An 18,507-nucleotide genomic window follows, 5' to 3' on the forward strand; every position below is an offset into this window, starting at 1 on the left:
TGATGGCAGTTTAATGATGGTGGTGGTAGTAGTGGTAGTAATGATGATGGTAGTTGTAGCACTGATATAATCGTGAAGATGACCGTTATTTAGCTATTGTATGGCATTGAAGCTCGTTTGGAGGTTTGTTAACACAGTGTCCAATGAAGGGCCAGATGTATACAAAATGGTGTCCGTCTGCGTAGAGGTGGATCTGAGAGTCACCAGCAGCAAGAGCGACATCATTGATATACACGGAGAAAAGTGTCGGCCCAAGAATTGAACCCTGTGGCACCCCCATAGAGACTGCCATAGGTCCAGACAACAGGCCCTCCGATTTGACACACTGAACTCTATCTGAGAAGTAGTTGGTGAACCAGGCGAGGCAGTCATTTGAGAAACCAAGGCTATTTAGTCTGCCAATAAGAATGCGGTGGTTGACAGAGTCGAAAGCCTTGGCCAGGTCGATGAAGACGGCTGCACAGTACTGTCTATTATCAATCGTGGTTATAATATCGTTTAGGACCTTGAGCGTGGCTGAAGTGCACCCGTGACCAGCTCGGAAACCGGATTGCATAGCGGAGAAGGTACGGTGGTATTCGAAATGGTCGATGATCTGTTTGTTAACTTGGCTTTCGAATACTTTCGAAAGGCAGGGCAGGATGGATATAGGTCTGTAGCAGTTTGGATCTAGAGTGTCACCCCCTTTGAAGAGGGGGATGACCGCGGCAGCTTTCCAATCTCTGGGGATCTCAGACGTTATGAAAGAGAGGTTGAACAGACTAGTAATAGGGGTTGCGACAATTTCGGCGGCTAGTTTTAGAAAGAAAGGGTCCAGATTGTCTAGCCCAGCTGATTTGTAGGGGTCCAGATTTTGCAGCGCTTTCAAAACATCAGCTGTCTGAATTTGTGTGAAGGAGAAGCGGGGGGGGCATGGGCAAGTTGCAGCAGAGGGTGCAGAGTTGGTGGCCGGGTTAGTGGTAGCCAGATGGAAAGCATGGCCAGCTGTAGCAAAATGCTTGTTGAAATTCTCGATTATTGTAGATTTATCGGTGGTGATATTGTTTCCTTGCCTCAGTGCAGTGGGCAGCTGGGAGGAAGTGCTCTTATTCTCCATGGACTTTACAGTGTCCCAAAACTTTTTGGAGTTAGTGCTACAGGATGCAAATTTCTGTTTGAAAAAGTTAGCCTTTGCTTTCCTGACTGCTTGTGTATATTGGTTCCTAACTTCCCTGAACAGTTGCATATCGCGGGGGCTATTTGATGCTAATGCTGTACTCCACAGGATGTTTTTGTGCTGGTCAAGGGCAGTCAAGTCTGAGGAGAACCAGGGGCTATATCGGTTCTTAGTTCTGTATTTTTTGAATGGGGCATGTTTATTTAAGATTGAGAGGAAATTACTTTTAAGGAACAACCAGGCATCCTCTACTGACGGAATGAGATCTATATCCATCCAGGATACCCAGGCCAGGTCAATTAGGAAGGCCTGCTCGCTAAAGTGTTTTAGGGAGCGTTTGACAGTGATGAGGGGTGGTCGTTTGACCGCGGACCCGTTACGGACGCAGGCAATAAGGCAGTGATCGCTGAGATCCTGGTTGAAGACAGCTGAGGTGTATTTAGAGGGTATGTTAGTCAGGATGATATCTATGAGGATACCCATGTTTAAGGATTTAGGGTTGTACCTGGTAGGTTCGTTGATAATTTGCGTGAGGTTGAGGGCATCTAGCTTGGATTGTAGGATGGCTGGGGTATTAAGCATATCCCAATTTAGGTCACCAAGCAGTACAAACTCAGAGGATAAATGGGGGGCGATCAATTCACATATGGTGTCCAGGGCACAGCTGGGGGCTGAGGGGGGTCTGTAGCAAGCGGCAACAGTGAGAGACTTATTTCTGGAAAGGTGGATTTTTAGAAGTAGAAGCTCAAACTGTTTGGGCACAGACCTGGATAGTATGATAGAGCTCTGCAGGCTATCTCTACAGTAGATTGCAACTCCACCCCCTTTGGCAGTTCTATCTAGACGGAAAATGTTATAGTTGGGGATGGAAATTTCAGAATTTTTGGTGGCCTTCCTGAGCCAGGATTCAGACACTGCTAGAACATCAGGGTTGGCAGAGTGTGCTAACGCAGTGAATAACTCAAACTTAGGAAGTAGACTTCTGATATTTATGTGCAAGAAACCAAGACTTTTGCGATTACAGAAGTCATCAAATGATAGCTCCTGGGGAGTAGGAGTGATACTGGGGGCTACAGGGCCTGGGTTAGCCTCTACATCACCAGAGGAACAGAGGAGGACTAGAATAAGGATACGGCTAAAGGCTTTAAGAACTGGTCTTCTAGTGCGTTGGGTACATAGAATAAAGGGGGCAGATTTCCGGGTGTTATAGAAAAGATTCAGGGCATTATGTACAGACAAGGATATGGAAGGATATGAGTAAAGTGGAGGTAAACCTAAGCGTTGGGTAACAATGAAAGAGATAGTATCTCTAGAGGCATCAATTGAGTCGGTCTCTGAGTGTATGGGGGGAGGGACAAAGGAGCTAACTAAGGCAGGTTTAGCTAGGCTGGGGGGTCTACAGTGATATAGTACAATTAGAAATAACCGAAACAACAATAAACTAACCATGTTTGGGCTGAGGCTAAACATAAACAGGATGTAGTACCGTAAAAAGGAACAGATAGACAGAGAGAGAGAGAGACAGAGAGAGAGAGAGAGAGAGAGAGACAGAGAGAGAGACAGAGAGAGAGAGAGAGAGAGAGAGAGAGAGAGAGAGAGAGACAGAGAGAGACAGAGGTGGAGGGTAGGGAATTACCATAGTAACTATAGTTACCGTGCCATAGTAATTATGTTATGATCATCTGTAATCCAAATGGATTCACTCCACGTCGTTAGATTCACAGAGACGTCATTACATTCAGAGAATACATCCCAAATGGTACCCTATTCCCTATAAAGTGCATTACTTTTGACCATGGCCCTATGGGGTAGTAGTGCACTATCAAGGGAATAGGGTGCAATTTGGGACGCAGTGAGAGAGGCGATGTAGATTACATGACAACAGGATTATTAGTAGGTCATTAGAGAGGGGGCCAGTCTTCCTGATCCTACATTATTAGTAGGTCATTAGAGAGGTGGCCAGTCTTCCTGATCCTACATTATTAGTAGGCCATTAGAGAGGTGGCCAGTCTTCCTGATCCTACATTATTAGTAGGTCATTAGAGAGGGGGCCAGTCTTCCTGATCCTACATTATTAGTAGGTCATTAGAGAGGGGGCCAGTCTTCCTGATCCTACATTATTAGTAGGTCATTAGAGAGGGGGCCAGTCTTCCTGATCCTACATTATTAGTAGGTCATTAGAGAGGGGGCCAGTCTTCCTGATCCTACATTATTAGTAGGCCATTAGAGAGGTGGCCAGTCTTCCTGATCCTACATTATTAGTAGGTCATTAGAGAGGGGGCCAGTCTTCCTGATCCTACATTATTAGTAGGTCATTAGAGAGGTGGCCAGTCTTCCTGATCCTACATTATTAGTAGGCCATTAGAGAGGTGGCCAGTCTTCCTGATCCTACATTATTAGTAGGTCATTAGAGAGGGGGCCAGTCTTCCTGATCCTACATTATTAGTAGGTCATTAGAGAGGTGGCCAGTCTTCCTGATCCTACATTATTAGTAGGTCATTAGAGAGGGGGCCAGTCTTCCTGATCCTACATTATTAGTAGGTCATTAGAGAGGGGGCCAGTCTTCCTGATCCTACATTATTAGTAGGTCATTAGAGAGGTGGCCAGTCTTCCTGATCCTACATTATTAGTAGGTCATTAGAGAGGGGGCCAGTCTTCCTGATCCTACATTATTAGTAGGTCATTAGAGAGGGGGCCAGTCTTCCTGATCCTACATTATTAGTAGGTCATTAGAGAGGTGGCCAGTCTTCCTGATCCTACATTATTAGTAGGCCATTAGAGAGGGGGCCAGTCTTCCTGATCCTACATTATTAGTAGGCCATTAGAGAGGGGGCCAGTCTTCCTGATCCTACATTATTAGTAGGCCATTAGAGAGGGGGCCAGTCTTCCTGATCCTACATGTTCAGTAGGTCATTAGAGAGGGGGCCAGTCTTCCTGATCCTACATTATGAGTAGGCCATTATAGAGGGGGGCAGTCTTCCTGATCCTACATTATTAGTAGGCCATTAGAGAGGGGGCCAGTCTTCCTGATCCTACATTATTAGTAGGCCATTAGAGAGGTGGCCAGTCTTCCTGATCCTACATTATTAGTAGGTCATTAGAGAGGGGGCCAGTCTTCCTGATCCTACATTATTAGTAGGTCATTAGAGAGGGGGCCAGTCTTCCTGATCCTACATTATTAGTAGGTCATTAGAGAGGGGGCCAGTCTTCCTGATCCTACATTATTAGTAGGTCATTAGAGAGGGGGCCAGTCTTCCTGATCCTACATTATTAGTAGGCCATTAGAGAGGTGGCCAGTCTTCCTGATCCTACATTATTAGTAGGTCATTAGAGAGGGGGCCAGTCTTCCTGATCCTACATTATTAGTAGGTCATTAGAGAGGTGGCCAGTCTTCCTGATCCTACATTATTAGTAGGCCATTAGAGAGGTGGCCAGTCTTCCTGATCCTACATTATTAGTAGGTCATTAGAGAGGGGGCCAGTCTTCCTGATCCTACATTATTAGTAGGTCATTAGAGAGGTGGCCAGTCTTCCTGATCCTACATTATTAGTAGGTCATTAGAGAGGGGGCCAGTCTTCCTGATCCTACATTATTAGTAGGTCATTAGAGAGGGGGCCAGTCTTCCTGATCCTACATTATTAGTAGGTCATTAGAGAGGTGGCCAGTCTTCCTGATCCTACATTATTAGTAGGTCATTAGAGAGGGGGCCAGTCTTCCTGATCCTACATTATTAGTAGGTCATTAGAGAGGGGGCCAGTCTTCCTGATCCTACATTATTAGTAGGTCATTAGAGAGGGGGCCAGTCTTCCTGATCCAACATTATTAGTAGGCCATTAGAGAGGTGGCCAGTCTTCCTGATCCTACATTATTAGTAGGCCATTAGAGAGGGGGCCAGTCTTCCTGATCCTACATTATTAGTAGGCCATTAGAGAGGGGGCCAGTCTTCCTGATCCTACATTATTAGTAGGCCATTAGAGAGGGGGCCAGTCTTCCTGATCCTACATGTTCAGTAGGTCATTAGAGAGGGGGCCAGTCTTCCTGATCCTACATTATGAGTAGGCCATTATAGAGGGGGGCAGTCTTCCTGATCCTACATTATTAGTAGGCCATTAGAGAGGGGGCCAGTCTTCCTGATCCTACATTCATTCCAACATTGTATTTTTTCATCATCATTCCTCCTCTAATCCAATCAGAGTTGTGCTGTCCTCAACACACACCCTCCTGCTGCCCACTGGGCCCACTTTGGAGAACCTTTATGCCCTCACACACAGAAATGCACACACACACACAGGCACATGAACACACCCACGCTCACCCACACACACACACAGTAATACAGTGGAGTTCACACATGCAGACACAACATCCCTGTGCAGCTAACTGATACACACACACACTCAAACACACACACACATTCACTCCCATACACACACAGAGACCCATCCACTGAGTGTCTAGATTACATAACACAGGTTAGGATTAAACTAGTGTGTGTGTGTGTGTGTGTGTGTGTGTGTGTGTGTGTGTGTGTGTGTGTGTGTGTGTGTGTGTGTGTGTGTGTGTGTGTGTGTGTGTGTGTGTGTGTGTGTGTGTGTGTGTGAAAGTAAGATGCAGCTGCAGAGAGAGAGAGAGCAAGGGAGAGCAAGGGAGAGAGAGAGAGAGAGAGGAGAGAGAGAGAGAGAGAGAGAGAGAGAGAGAGAGAGAGAGAGAGCAAGGGAGAGAGAGAGATAAAGCAAGAGAGAGAGAGAGAGAGAGAGAGAGAGAGAGAGAGAGAGAGAGAGAGCGAGAGAGGGCAAGGGAGAGAGAGAGAGATAAAGCAAGAGAGAGAGAGCGAGAGAGAAAGAGAGAGAAAGAGAGAGAAAGAGAGAGAGAGAGAGGGCGAGAGAGCAAGGTAGAGAGAGAGAGAGAGAGAGAGAGGAGAGAGAGAGAGAGAGAGAGAGAGAGAGAGAGAGAGAGAGAGCAAGGGAGAGAGAGAGAGATAGAGAGAGAGAGAGAGAGAGAGAGAGAGAGAGAGCAAGGGAGAGAGAGAGAGAGAGAGAGAGAGAGAGAGAGAGAGAGAGATAAAGCAAGAGAGAGAGAGAGCGAGAGAGAACGAGAGAAAGAGAGAGAGACAGAGAGAGAGAGAGAGAGAGCAAGGGAGAGAGAGAGAGAGAGCGAGAGAGAGAGAAAAGCGAGAGAGAGAGAGAGAGATGAAGGATGGAGAGTGAAAGAGAAAGAGTGAGAGGTGGGTAATGAAGAGGAGGGTTGAGATGAAGGGGGGGTTAAGAGAGAGAGAGAGAGGGGGATGACTATGTGGATAAAGAGATAGAGAGAGAGAGTGGTTGTTTGGGCTGCATGTCTTCAAATGCCATTTTGATCGTTTTTTAGATTTCCACAATCTGACTCCACACAGCTCTGATGTCATTTGTCAACAACAACAACATCCTGAGGAAAAATAACCTCACTGAAATCTGGATCATATCAACACAAATCACTCTGCATAACGCCTGTTCTTATAGTCTGCATCACAAATGGCATCCTATTCCCTGCTTGGTCACTGATGAATAAATGGAAAACAGAGTAGAATTTAGAATTTAAAGACATTTTAGTCTAATGATATGCACAGGGGGCATATTTGCTTATTTGATAAGGCTATGGGGAGACTTTCCAGACAAATAATATGTGATATTGTGGATATCCATTACATTGTTGTGATTGTGCCACTGTGTGCACAATCACAACTTTTGGTATAATCAAAAGTTGTTAAAATCGCTTCAGAAAATAGTCTATGCAGATGCAGTTGTTTCACATAACTAACCGCAGTCATTGTCATGCATCACTCACTCTCACGCTCTGTGCTGTACTGTGATCAACAGACAGCAGCACCGGATTACAGGCTAGTGTAACAGGTGTCTGTCTTCCTTCCCTCTCAGTGGACAGACTGCTCAGACTGCTGCCCACTACCCTATCCGGGAGTAATTCCCTGCTCTGCGTGGGTGGAGGGCGGAAGGGTCAGCCAGTCCAAGAGGCTTTTCCCTTAGCCTTCCTCCACCATTTACATTACATATTTACATTTTAGTCATTTAGCAGACGCTCTTATCCAGAGCGACTTACAGTTAGTGAATACATATATATATATATATTTTTTTTTATACTGGCCCCCCGTGGGAATCGAACCCTGGGGTAGGGTGAGAGAGAGGAGGGGAGGGAATGGCCGGCAGGGATGTAGCTATCAACTGGGCCAATTGTGCGCCGCCCATGAGTCTCCCGGTCGCGGCCGGCTGCGACAGAGCCTGGATTCGAACCAGGATCTCTAGTGGCACAGTTAGCACTGCGATGCAGTGCCTTAGACCACTGCGCCACTCAGGAGACTACCAACTGGTAAACACTTTCGGTAGGCCCTACTCGGTAAACAAGGGGAAAGCCCGGGTGTTAAGGGCTAAGGGGTTGCTGTGAAGGTGTTCTCCCGGTAAACCGAAATAACCAGATTAGCGCCAAATATAGACGGGAAATGTAGGTTACTGATTCGTCCCCCGGTCTACAGTCTGGTGCCATTGTTGACAGTCAGATATTAGCAGGCAGATATTTAGACTACAATGACAATCCCATTGGCGCGTTGAGCATTTGGAGAAAAAAACGATAATAAAAAATAAAAAAATGTTAAACAATTCGTTTAATCAATTATTGCGTATTTCCATCTACCTGCAGTTGTATTTATTTTACTATGACAAACCAGCAAAGAAAACTATCACTGTGCGTGTCATTTATTTTTAATCGAAGGCACTTATGTTGTTAACTAATAAATTGATATTGGCTATTTTCATATGGCCTACAACAATATAGGCCTACCTGCATTTGTCAACTGCAGGCTATGTAGCCTATTTCTCTAGCCTAACAAACCAGCAGAAAAAAAAAGCTATAGCCTATTTCTAAATATAAGCAAGCACCTACAAATATATGATGCTGATCCATTTAACTGATCATGTTTGTTTGTATTATGCAAATTAGAATAGGCTAAGCCTAGTATAGATCATGACAGCTTGATCCGTAAATAATTTATCACACGCCATATCTTTGTTAATTATTTGTAGCCTATATCAACCATCATTGTGTGTGTGTGTGTGTGTGTGTGTATGTGTGTTACCATCATCATATTAACAGATCTTGTCGTATTTCAATAATTAGTATTAATCAATTAACGAACTGACGTGTCTCACACACAAACAATATTACGTAGCCCCCCTGCATACGCACCCTGGCCGTTAACGGGTCCCGGTGTGTAGTCTAGGTATTCATCACCTCGTGGTGCCTGACCCTAATCACATCCCGGGTCTACCGTACAGGGATAATAACGGAACAATAACCGTAAACCAACGGCGGGGTTAGGAGCTTATAACCCGTGACTCACTTGAAACCGTATTCCTCCAGCGACGTCTCGTTTCTCTACGGTGTGCGAGTGCTGCACCTGTGATCCGCTGGTCACGGTAGGTCTCGTGGCGATGAGGATTCCGGTCTCAGGCTTCACGAGCTGCTTCGTTGTGTAACGTTACTTTAGGCAGACAGACATTGGTTTTAGCTTTGTGTCATTCAATGTCCTTGTCCTCTGTCTTGTCAACTTCTGACAAGACGTTAGAATCACCAGCGCTGATTTTCATATATCAGCTTCTTCTCAATGACAGACAGCTCAGTTCTGACACAGCCTCAGAGACTGAAAGAAGGACGGAAGAGAGAAAAACTAATATTGTTTATTTTTCTCGTACGTTGCTGTCAGTTTTCCGATAGGAACGTGTTTTCTCCGGGGGGGAAAACCGTTGGGAATCTTCAGCTTCAATCATTCATTCAGTAGGCTAGACAACGGCAAGGACGGTAGCCTAGGCGACAGTGCGCGCTTGCATTGGCTTTCCGGTGTTCTGTACCCCCCCAAACCGAAACGAACCGTCGCTCTCTACCCTGTCACATTATGTGAGTGACACCCTCTCGCGGAGCGCATTCCATTCCCTTCCGAACCAAACACACACTCTCACGGGATCGCAGTCTCTCTCAACGTCAGAGAGAGGGGGGGGATGAGGAATTGAGAATGAGAGAGGGAGATTGTGAGAGCAGAGTGTGTGTGTGTGTGTGTGTGTGTGTGTGTGTGTGTGCGAGCGAGAGTGAGAGAGGATGGTTGAGCTCAGCTGCCTAATGAAGAAGAAGAGAGATAGCTAGAGAGGGAGCGAGAGAGAGAGAGAGAGAAGACAGGCTATGTGAACACTGACCACAAAATGAGGTGGAAACTCAGCTGCACTTCCTAACCTCCTGCCAAATGTATGACCATATTAGAGACACAGCAGCTAATGGGGATCCATAATAAATACAAATACAAATTTACCTCAGATTACACAGACCCACAAAGAACTCCCATATCTATTGGGTGAAATACCACAGTGTGCCATCACAGCAGCAAGAGTTGTGACCTGTTGCCACAAGAAAAGGGCAACCAGTGAAGAACAAACACCACTGTAAATACAACCTATATTTATGTTTATTTATTTTCACTTTTGTACTTTAACTATTTGCATATCATTATAACACTGTACATAGCCATAATATGAAATTTGAAATGTGTCTTTGAAACTTGTGAGTGTAATGTTTACTGTTCATTTTTATTGTTTATTTCACTTTTGTTTATTGTCTATTTCACTTGCTTTGGCAATGTAAAGATATGTTTCCCATGCCAATAAAGCCCCTTAAATGGAATTGAATTGAGAGGCAGAGAGCGAGAGAAAGAGCGAGAGAGAGGGGCAGAGAGAAAGAGAGAGAGAGATAGGCTGAGAGAGAGAGACAGAGAGAGAGAGAGAGGCAGAGAGAGAGAGACAGAGAGAGAGACAGAGAGAGGCTGAGAGAGCGCGAGAGAGAGAGAGAGGCTGAGAGAGAGAGACAGAGAGAGAGAGACAGAGAGAGAGAGGCTGAGAGAGAGAGAGACAGAGAGAGAGAGGCAGAGAGAGAAAGACAGAGAGGCTGAGAGAGAGCGAGAGAGAGAGATAGGCTGAGAGAGAGAGACAGAGAGAGAGAGAGGCAGAGAGAGAGAGACAGAGAGAGAGAGAGGCAGAGAGAGAGAGACAGAGAGAGAGAGGCTGAGAGAGAGAGAGACAGAGAGAGAGAGGCAGAGAGAGAGAGACAGAGAGAGAGAGGCTGAGAGAGAGAGAGACAGAGAGAGAGAGGCAGAGAGAGAAAGACAGAGAGGCTGAGAGAGAGCGAGCGAGAGAGAGAGGCTGTGTGGGTGAGAAGAGAAGAGAGATTAATAGAAGATGTGATAAGAAGTTTTCAGTCGGCCATCCGTCTTTCACACACAGTTCATCAGGACAAGTCACACCATTCACACACACATACACACACTCTCTCACTCTCTCACACATTCAGGGAGTGTATGAATATGGCCTTTAACAGGATTCATTATTCATGTGATGGAAATGTGCACGGTCCCTTGGAGAGAACACCATACACCAACACCGTGAACACTTAGGATGCCATTACAGTTAAAGGAGCTGTCAATGAACTGCTTCTGATTAAACAACGTACTGTCGAGGAAAAATAGCCCATGGACCTTCTGAATAACATGATCGCCTACAGCAACAACAAAACATACACCGATAGGTAGTGAAATGGTGTAGGCCTAGTGTTGTTTTCTCTTTGGCGGAATCTCTACAGTCGCCATAGAAACAAGAGAGAAATAAAAAATGTCTCTGAAGATATGAATATGATGTCTGTGCATTTGGAAGTATGAGACTCTTACTAGATGAAGAAACACACAGTTATGATATTAACAATATACACACACAAAAACACGCACGCACACACACCAGAGACACCTAACAATCCCATTATTGATTGATCCAATCATTAATGGAGCAGTTGATTAATCAGCAGACGGGAACCAATTACGTGAATTGATGACTCAGCTCAGGGGAATGGGATCGGTGACACACGCACACGGGGTTCCCTGTCACACACAGACACACACACGCTGTAGACCTCCATCAGAGGGAGAGAGAGACACACGCACACTGTAGACCTCCATCAGAGGGGGAGAGAGACACACACACACACACTGTAGACCTCCATCAGAGGGAGAGAGAGACACACGCACACTGTAGACCTCCATCAGAGGGGGAGAGAGACACACGCACACTGTAGACCTCCATCAGAGGGAGAGAGAGACACACACACACTGTAGACCTCCATCAGAGGGAGAGAGAGACACACACACACTGTAGACCTCCATCAGAGGGGGAGAGAGACACACGCACACTGTAGACCTCCATCAGAGGGAGAGAGAGACACACACACACTGTAGACCTCCATCAGAGGGGGAGAGAGACACACACACACACTGTCTCTCTCACTTACACATACATATAGATACACACACACACACGCACACACACACAATACACACACACACACACTCTTGTTTCTAAGAACAGATGATGTGCTGCAGTACGACTGGCTGTATAGGAACGTACGCTATGGTGAACCACATTCTCTGTCCCTCTGTCTTTCTCCATTTGGAAGGAGAAGGTTTGAGAAGCAACCCATCGTGTATACTGTACTCAAACCATGCAGCCATTTTCCCACTCTAAAACTGTCCCTATTCCCTCTAATACGACTAGACCAGATCTATTCATTACAGTAGCAGCACCAGTCATTACCAACCCACTGTCCACACACCCAGTAGGACACATGGTACACACATGTAGACACACCACCGCATGAAACACACACACACACACACACACACACACGCACACGCACGTACGCACGCACGTAGGACACAACCACATGAAAAGCCAGGAGTGAAGAGAGCCCGGTGGTCTGCTATGACAGGAAGAAGAGAGGAGGAGGAACGTGACATCATACCAGAGCTGTACGGCCCAGGGGAAGGGATGAACCACATCACAGGGAAGCTGCAGGGTGTAATAACCATATTCTCCATGTACCATGTATGGAGCTGAAGACATGGAGCTGGATGGAAGGATGGAAGGACAGGGGGGGACGGGGGGGGGGGAGATGGAGCAGACCCACATTTCTAAACCTACAAAGCACTTTGCAATTTACTCTAGTAAACATCTAGGGAACACTAGATTTAACGTACTACTGGACTACAGTAAACATCTAGGGAACACTAGATTTAATGTACTACTGGACTACAGTAAAAATACGTTCTATGGAGAGTTCCATTGATAGTCCAGGAGTAAGCACAATCTGGGCCGATGCTACTGGAAGGGGAGCGATGTAAAGTCTATCAGGAAGTCCATCAGTACTTTCTGATACTTATCTTTCATTCCACTAAAGGCAACATTGTGCAAAAAAATAGTGGTGGTGCAAGATTGGAAAACTAACGTCAGGACTCTCTCACTCAAGACAGAAAACTACCTAGATAAGCATTGTAGCAGGCTAATGTCTGGAATAAATCCATTTGAGAAGAACTGAGCAGTGTTCTTGCTGAGCAAAGAATAATTCTCCACGTTGGAGGAGATGTGGCAGCCTCTGTACTCTAAAATGGGCGGAGACTGCCATCAAGCTTTCAATCATCATTTGACCCAATTAAATCGCTCTGATGTGGTAAGAGTGACACTAATGGATGTTATAACTAACATCCCCAAAATATAGTGTAGATTTATAGTCTGTTATAACTAACATCCACTAAATATATGTCACGTTTGTTTATAGACGGGACGGACCAAGGCGCAGCGTGATATGCCAACAGGTTTATTTAACGAATAAACACACAACAAAACAACAAACGAAACGTGAAGTCCAAGGTAGCACACAAACAACATACCTTACACGGAACAAGATCCCACAACCCACTAGTGCCAATAGGCTGCCTAAGTATGGTCCCCAATCAGAGACAACGAGCGACAGCTGCCTCTGATTGGGAACCACACCGGCCAACCTAGATCTACACGATCTAGAGCTAAACATAGAAAATGCAACATAGAACATACCACACAGAAAAATACACACTCTGACTCAACAAATACGAGTCCCCAGAGTCAGGGCGTGACAGTACCCCCCCCCAAAGGTGCGGACTCCGACCGCACAACATAAACATAACAGGGTAGGGGCCGGGTGGGCATTCCGCCTCGGAGGCGGATCCGGCTCAGGGCGTGACGACCACTTACTCTCCGCCTCCCTGTTGCGCCCCTGGTCTGGTCTGGACCTCGGCGCGCTGCTTCCCCTCTCCTTCCTCCCACGAAGTACCAAGCCCTGTCTGGACCCTGGTGTGGGAGACCCCGAACCTGGAGAGGGGCTGACGTCTGGGTCTGGACTGGAACCGCTGACTGGAGCTGGACCCGACGACGGTGGATCGAACTGCTCTGGCTCCGGAGTGGAGCCGCTGACCGGAGCTGGATCATGCACTGGTGGAGCGGACTGCTCTGGCTCCGGAGTGGAGCCGCTGACCGGAGCTGGACTAGACTCCGGTGGAGCGGATTGCTCTGGCTCCGGAGTGGAGCAGCTGACCGGAGCTGAACTGGGCACCGGTGGAGCGGACTGCTCTGGCTCCGGAGTGGATCCGCTGACCGGAGCTGGACTGGACCCCGGTGGAGCGGATTGCTCTGGCTCCGGAGTGGAGCAGCTAACCGGAGCTGGATCAGGCACCGGTGGAGCGGACTGCTCTGGCTCCGGAGTGGAGCAGCTGAGACAGGCACGGGCCGTGCCGGACTGGACACACGCACCACTGGCTTGGTGCGAGGAGCAGACAAAGGCCGGACCGGGCTGGCGACGCGCACCACTGGCTTGGTGCGAGGGACAGGAACAGGCCGGACCGGGCTGGCGACGCGCACCACTGGCTTGGTGCGAGGGACAGGAACAGGCCGGACCGGGCTGGCGACACACACCACTGGCTTGGTGCGAGGGGCAGGAACAGGCCGGGCCGGACTGGCGACGCGCACCACTGGCTTGGTGCGAGGGACAGGAACAGGCCGGACCGGGCTGGCGACACGCACCACTGGCTTGGTGCGAGGGGCAGGAACAGGCCGGGCCGGGCTGGCGACGCGCACCACTGGCTTGGTGCGAGGGACAGGAACAGGCCGGACCGGGCTGGCGACACGCACCACTGGCTTGGTGCGTGGGGCAGGAACAGGCCGGGCTGGCGACGCGCACCACTGGCTTAGTGCGGGAAGCAGGAACGGGTCGGGCCGTACTGGGAACACGCACCACTGGCTTAGTGCGGGGAGCAGGAACGGACCGGACTGGCGACACGCACCACTTGCTTGGTGCGAGGAGCGGGACTGGGTTCCTTTATTAACCCCCGCTCCTTTTGCTGCCTAACCAGCTCCTCTCGCCGTGCCTCTACACCTTCCTTCTCCCTTTTAGCCTCCTGTAGCTCCTCCCTCTGTGCGAATAACTCCTGCTCCCTCTGAACCAATAGCCCCCGTAACATGGTGGCCTCCTCTCCTAACCTGCAGATCCGCCCTGTCGCTGCCTCCTGCTGCCTCGTCGTCCACACCGTGTGCCCCCCCAAAAAATGTTATTGGGGTTGCCTCTCAGGTCTCCGTCGTCGGCACTCCTCTTCCCGTGAGGACTCCTCCGGAAGCCCCCACGCATTAGGGAACAGACGTCATCCTCCGACTCCTCAGTGTAATACTGTTCCCACTCCTCTTCCCAAGGTCGTAGGGACCCAATCTGAAACCCAACCGGGTGCAGTGGTCGGGGCTCTTCTCTATCGCTCCCCGACCACCCCTTTAGCCCCCCCCCCCAAATTTTATTGGGGCTGCTTCTCGGGCCTCCTCCTCGGCCGGCTTCCGTGTTGCCGTTGCTCCTCTCCTGCCTGGGCATCTACCTTCACCCATGGCCCTTTCCCCACGAATATCTCTTCCCATGACCACAATTTACCCACCTGTGACATGGCTATTCGCTCTTCCTGGGCACGCTGCTTGGTCCTCGTTTGGTGGGATCTTCTGTCACGTTCGTTTATAGACGGGACGGACCAAGGCGCAGCGTGATATGCCAACAGGTTTATTTAACGAATAAACACACAACAAAACAACAAACGAAACGTGAAGTCCAAGGTAGCACACAAACAACATACCTTACACGGAACAAGATCCCACAACCCACTAGTGCCAATAGGCTGCCTAAGTATGGTCCCCAATCAGAGACAACGAGCGACAGCTACCTCTGATTGGGAACCACACCGGCCAACATAGATCTACACGATCTAGATCTAAACATAGAAAATGCAACATAGAACATACCACACAGAAAAATACACACCCTGACTCAACAAATACGAGTCGCCAGAGTCAGGGCATGACAATATAGTGTAGATTTAAAGTCTGTTATAACTAACACCCACTAAATATAGTGTAGATTTAAAGTATTTTATAACTGACGCCCACTAAATATAGTGTAGATTTAAAGTCTGTTATAACTAACACCCACTAAATATAGTGTAGATTTAAAGTCTGTTATAACTAACACCCACTAAATATAGTGTAGATTTATAATCTGTTATAACTAACACCCACTAAATATAGTGTATATTTAAAGTTTGTTATAACTAACGCCCACTAAATATAGTGTAGATTTAAAGTCTGTTATAACTAACACCCACTAAATATAGTGTAGATTTAAAGTCTGTTATAACTAACACCCACAAAATATTGTGTAGATTTAAAGTCTGTTATAACTAACGCCCACTAAATATAGTGTAGATTTATAGTCTGTTATAACTAACACCCACTAAATATAGTGTAGATTTATAGTCTGTTATAACTAACACCCCCTAAATATAGTGTAGATTTAAAGTCTGTTATAACTAACACCTACTAAATATAGTGTAGATTTAAAGTCTGTTATAACTAACACCTGCTAAATATAGTGTAGATTTAAAGTGTGGTATAACTAACCCCCACTAAATATAGTGTAGATTTAAAGTCTGTTATAACTAACGTCCACAAAATATATTGTAGATTTATAGTCTGTTATAATTAACACCCACTAAATATAGTGTAGAGTTTAAGTCTGTTATATCTAACACCCACAAAATATAGTGTAGATTTATAGACTGTTATAACTAAAATCCACTAAATATAGTAAAGATTTAAAGTATTTTATAATTAACACCCACTAAATAAAGTGTAGATTTAAAGTCTGGTATAACTCACACCCACTAAATATAGTGTACATTTAAAGTTTGTTATAACTAACTAACATCCACCAAATATATTGTAGATTTATAGTCTTTTATAATTAACACCCACTAAATATAGTGTAGATTTAAAGTATTTTATAACTGACGCCCACTAAATATAGTGTAGATTTATAGTCTGTTATAACTAACACCCACTAAATATAGTGTAGATTTAAAGTTTGTTATAACTAACACATTCTAAATATAGTGTAGATGTATAGTCTATTATAACTAACACCCACTAAATATAGTATAGATTTAAAGTCTGTTATAACTAAAACCCACTAAATATAGTGTAGATTTATAGTCTGTTATAACTAACACACTCTAAATATAGTGTAGATGTATAGTCTATTATAACTAACGCCCACTAAATATAGTGTAGATTTAAAGTCTGTTATAACTAACACCCACTAAATATAGTGTAGATTTATAGTCTGTTATAACTAACAAACACTAAATATAGTGTAGATTTAAAGTCTGTTATGACTAAAACCCACTAAATATAGTGTAGATTTAAAGTATGTTATAACTAACACCCACTAAATATAGTGTAGATGTATAGTCTGTTATAACTAACACCCACTAAATATAGTGTAGATTCAGTCTGTTATAGCTAACACCCACTAAATATAGTGTAGATTCAAAGTCTGTTATAGCTAACATCCACTAAATATAGTGTAGATTTAAAGTCTGTTATAACTAATACCCACTAAATATAGTGTAGATTTATAATCTGTTATAACTAACACCCACTAAATATAGTGTAGATTTAAAGTCTGTTATAACTAACACCCACAAAATATTGTGTAGATTTAAAGTCTGTTATAACTAACACCCACTAAATATAGTGTAGATTTATAATCTGTTATAACTAACACCCACTAAATATAGTGTAGATTTAAAGTATTTTATAACTAACACCCCCTAAATATAGTGTAGATTTAAAGTCTGTTATAACTAACACCTACTAAATATAGTGTAGATTTAAAGTTTGTTATAACTAACACATTCTAAATATAGTGTAGATGTATAGTCTATTATAACTAACACCCACTAAATATAGTATAGATTTAAAGTCTGTTATAACTAAAACCCACTAAATATAGTGTAGATTTATAGTCTGTTATAACTAACACACTCTAAATATAGTGTAGATGTATAGTCTATTATAACTAACGCCCACTAAATATAGTGTAGATTTAAAGTCTGTTATAACTAACACCCACTAAATATAGTGTAGATGTATAGTCTGTTATAACTAACAAACACTAAATATAGTGTAGATTTAAAGTCTGTTATGACTAAAACCCACTAAATGTAGTGTAGATTTAAAGTATGTTATAACTAACACCCACTAAATATAGTGTAGATGTATAGTCTGTTATAACTAACACCCACTAAATATAGTGTAGATTCAGTCTGTTATAGCTAACACCCACTAAATATAGTGTAGATTCAAAGTCTGTTATAGCTAACATCCACTAAATATAGTGTAGATTTAAAGTCTGTTATAACTAATACCCACTAAATATAGTGTAGATTTATAATCTGTTATAACTAACACCCACTATATATAGTGTAGATTTAAAGTCTGTTATAACTAACACCCACAAAATAGTGTGTAGATTTAAAGCCTGTTATAACTAACGCCCACTAAATATAGTGTAGATTTATAGTCTGTTATAACTAACACCCACTAAATATAGTGTAGATTTATAGTCTGTTATAACTAACACCCCCTAAATATAGTGTAGATTTAAAGTCTGTTATAACTAACACCTACTAAATATAGTGTAGATTTAAAGTCTGTTATAACTAACACCTACTAAATATAGTGTAGATTTATAGTCTGTTATAACTAACACCCCCTAAATATAGTGTAGATTTAAAGTCTGTTATAACTAACACCTACTAAATATAGTGTAGATTTAAAGTGTGGTATAACTAACACCCACTAAATATAGCGTAGATTTAAAGTATGTTATAACTAATGTCCACAAAATATATTGTAGATTTATAGTCTGTTATAATTAACACCCACTAAATATAGTAAAGATTTAAAGTGTGGTATAACTAACACCCACTAAATATAGTGTAGATTTAAAGTCTGTTATAACTAACGTCCACAAAATATATTGTAGATTTATAGTCTGTTATAATTAACACCCACTAAATATAGTAAAGATTTAAA

This window comes from Coregonus lavaretus (genome assembly GCF_964263955.1).
Source record: "Coregonus lavaretus genome assembly, chromosome: 39".
In the NCBI taxonomy this organism is placed as follows: domain Eukaryota; kingdom Metazoa; phylum Chordata; class Actinopteri; order Salmoniformes; family Salmonidae; genus Coregonus; species Coregonus lavaretus.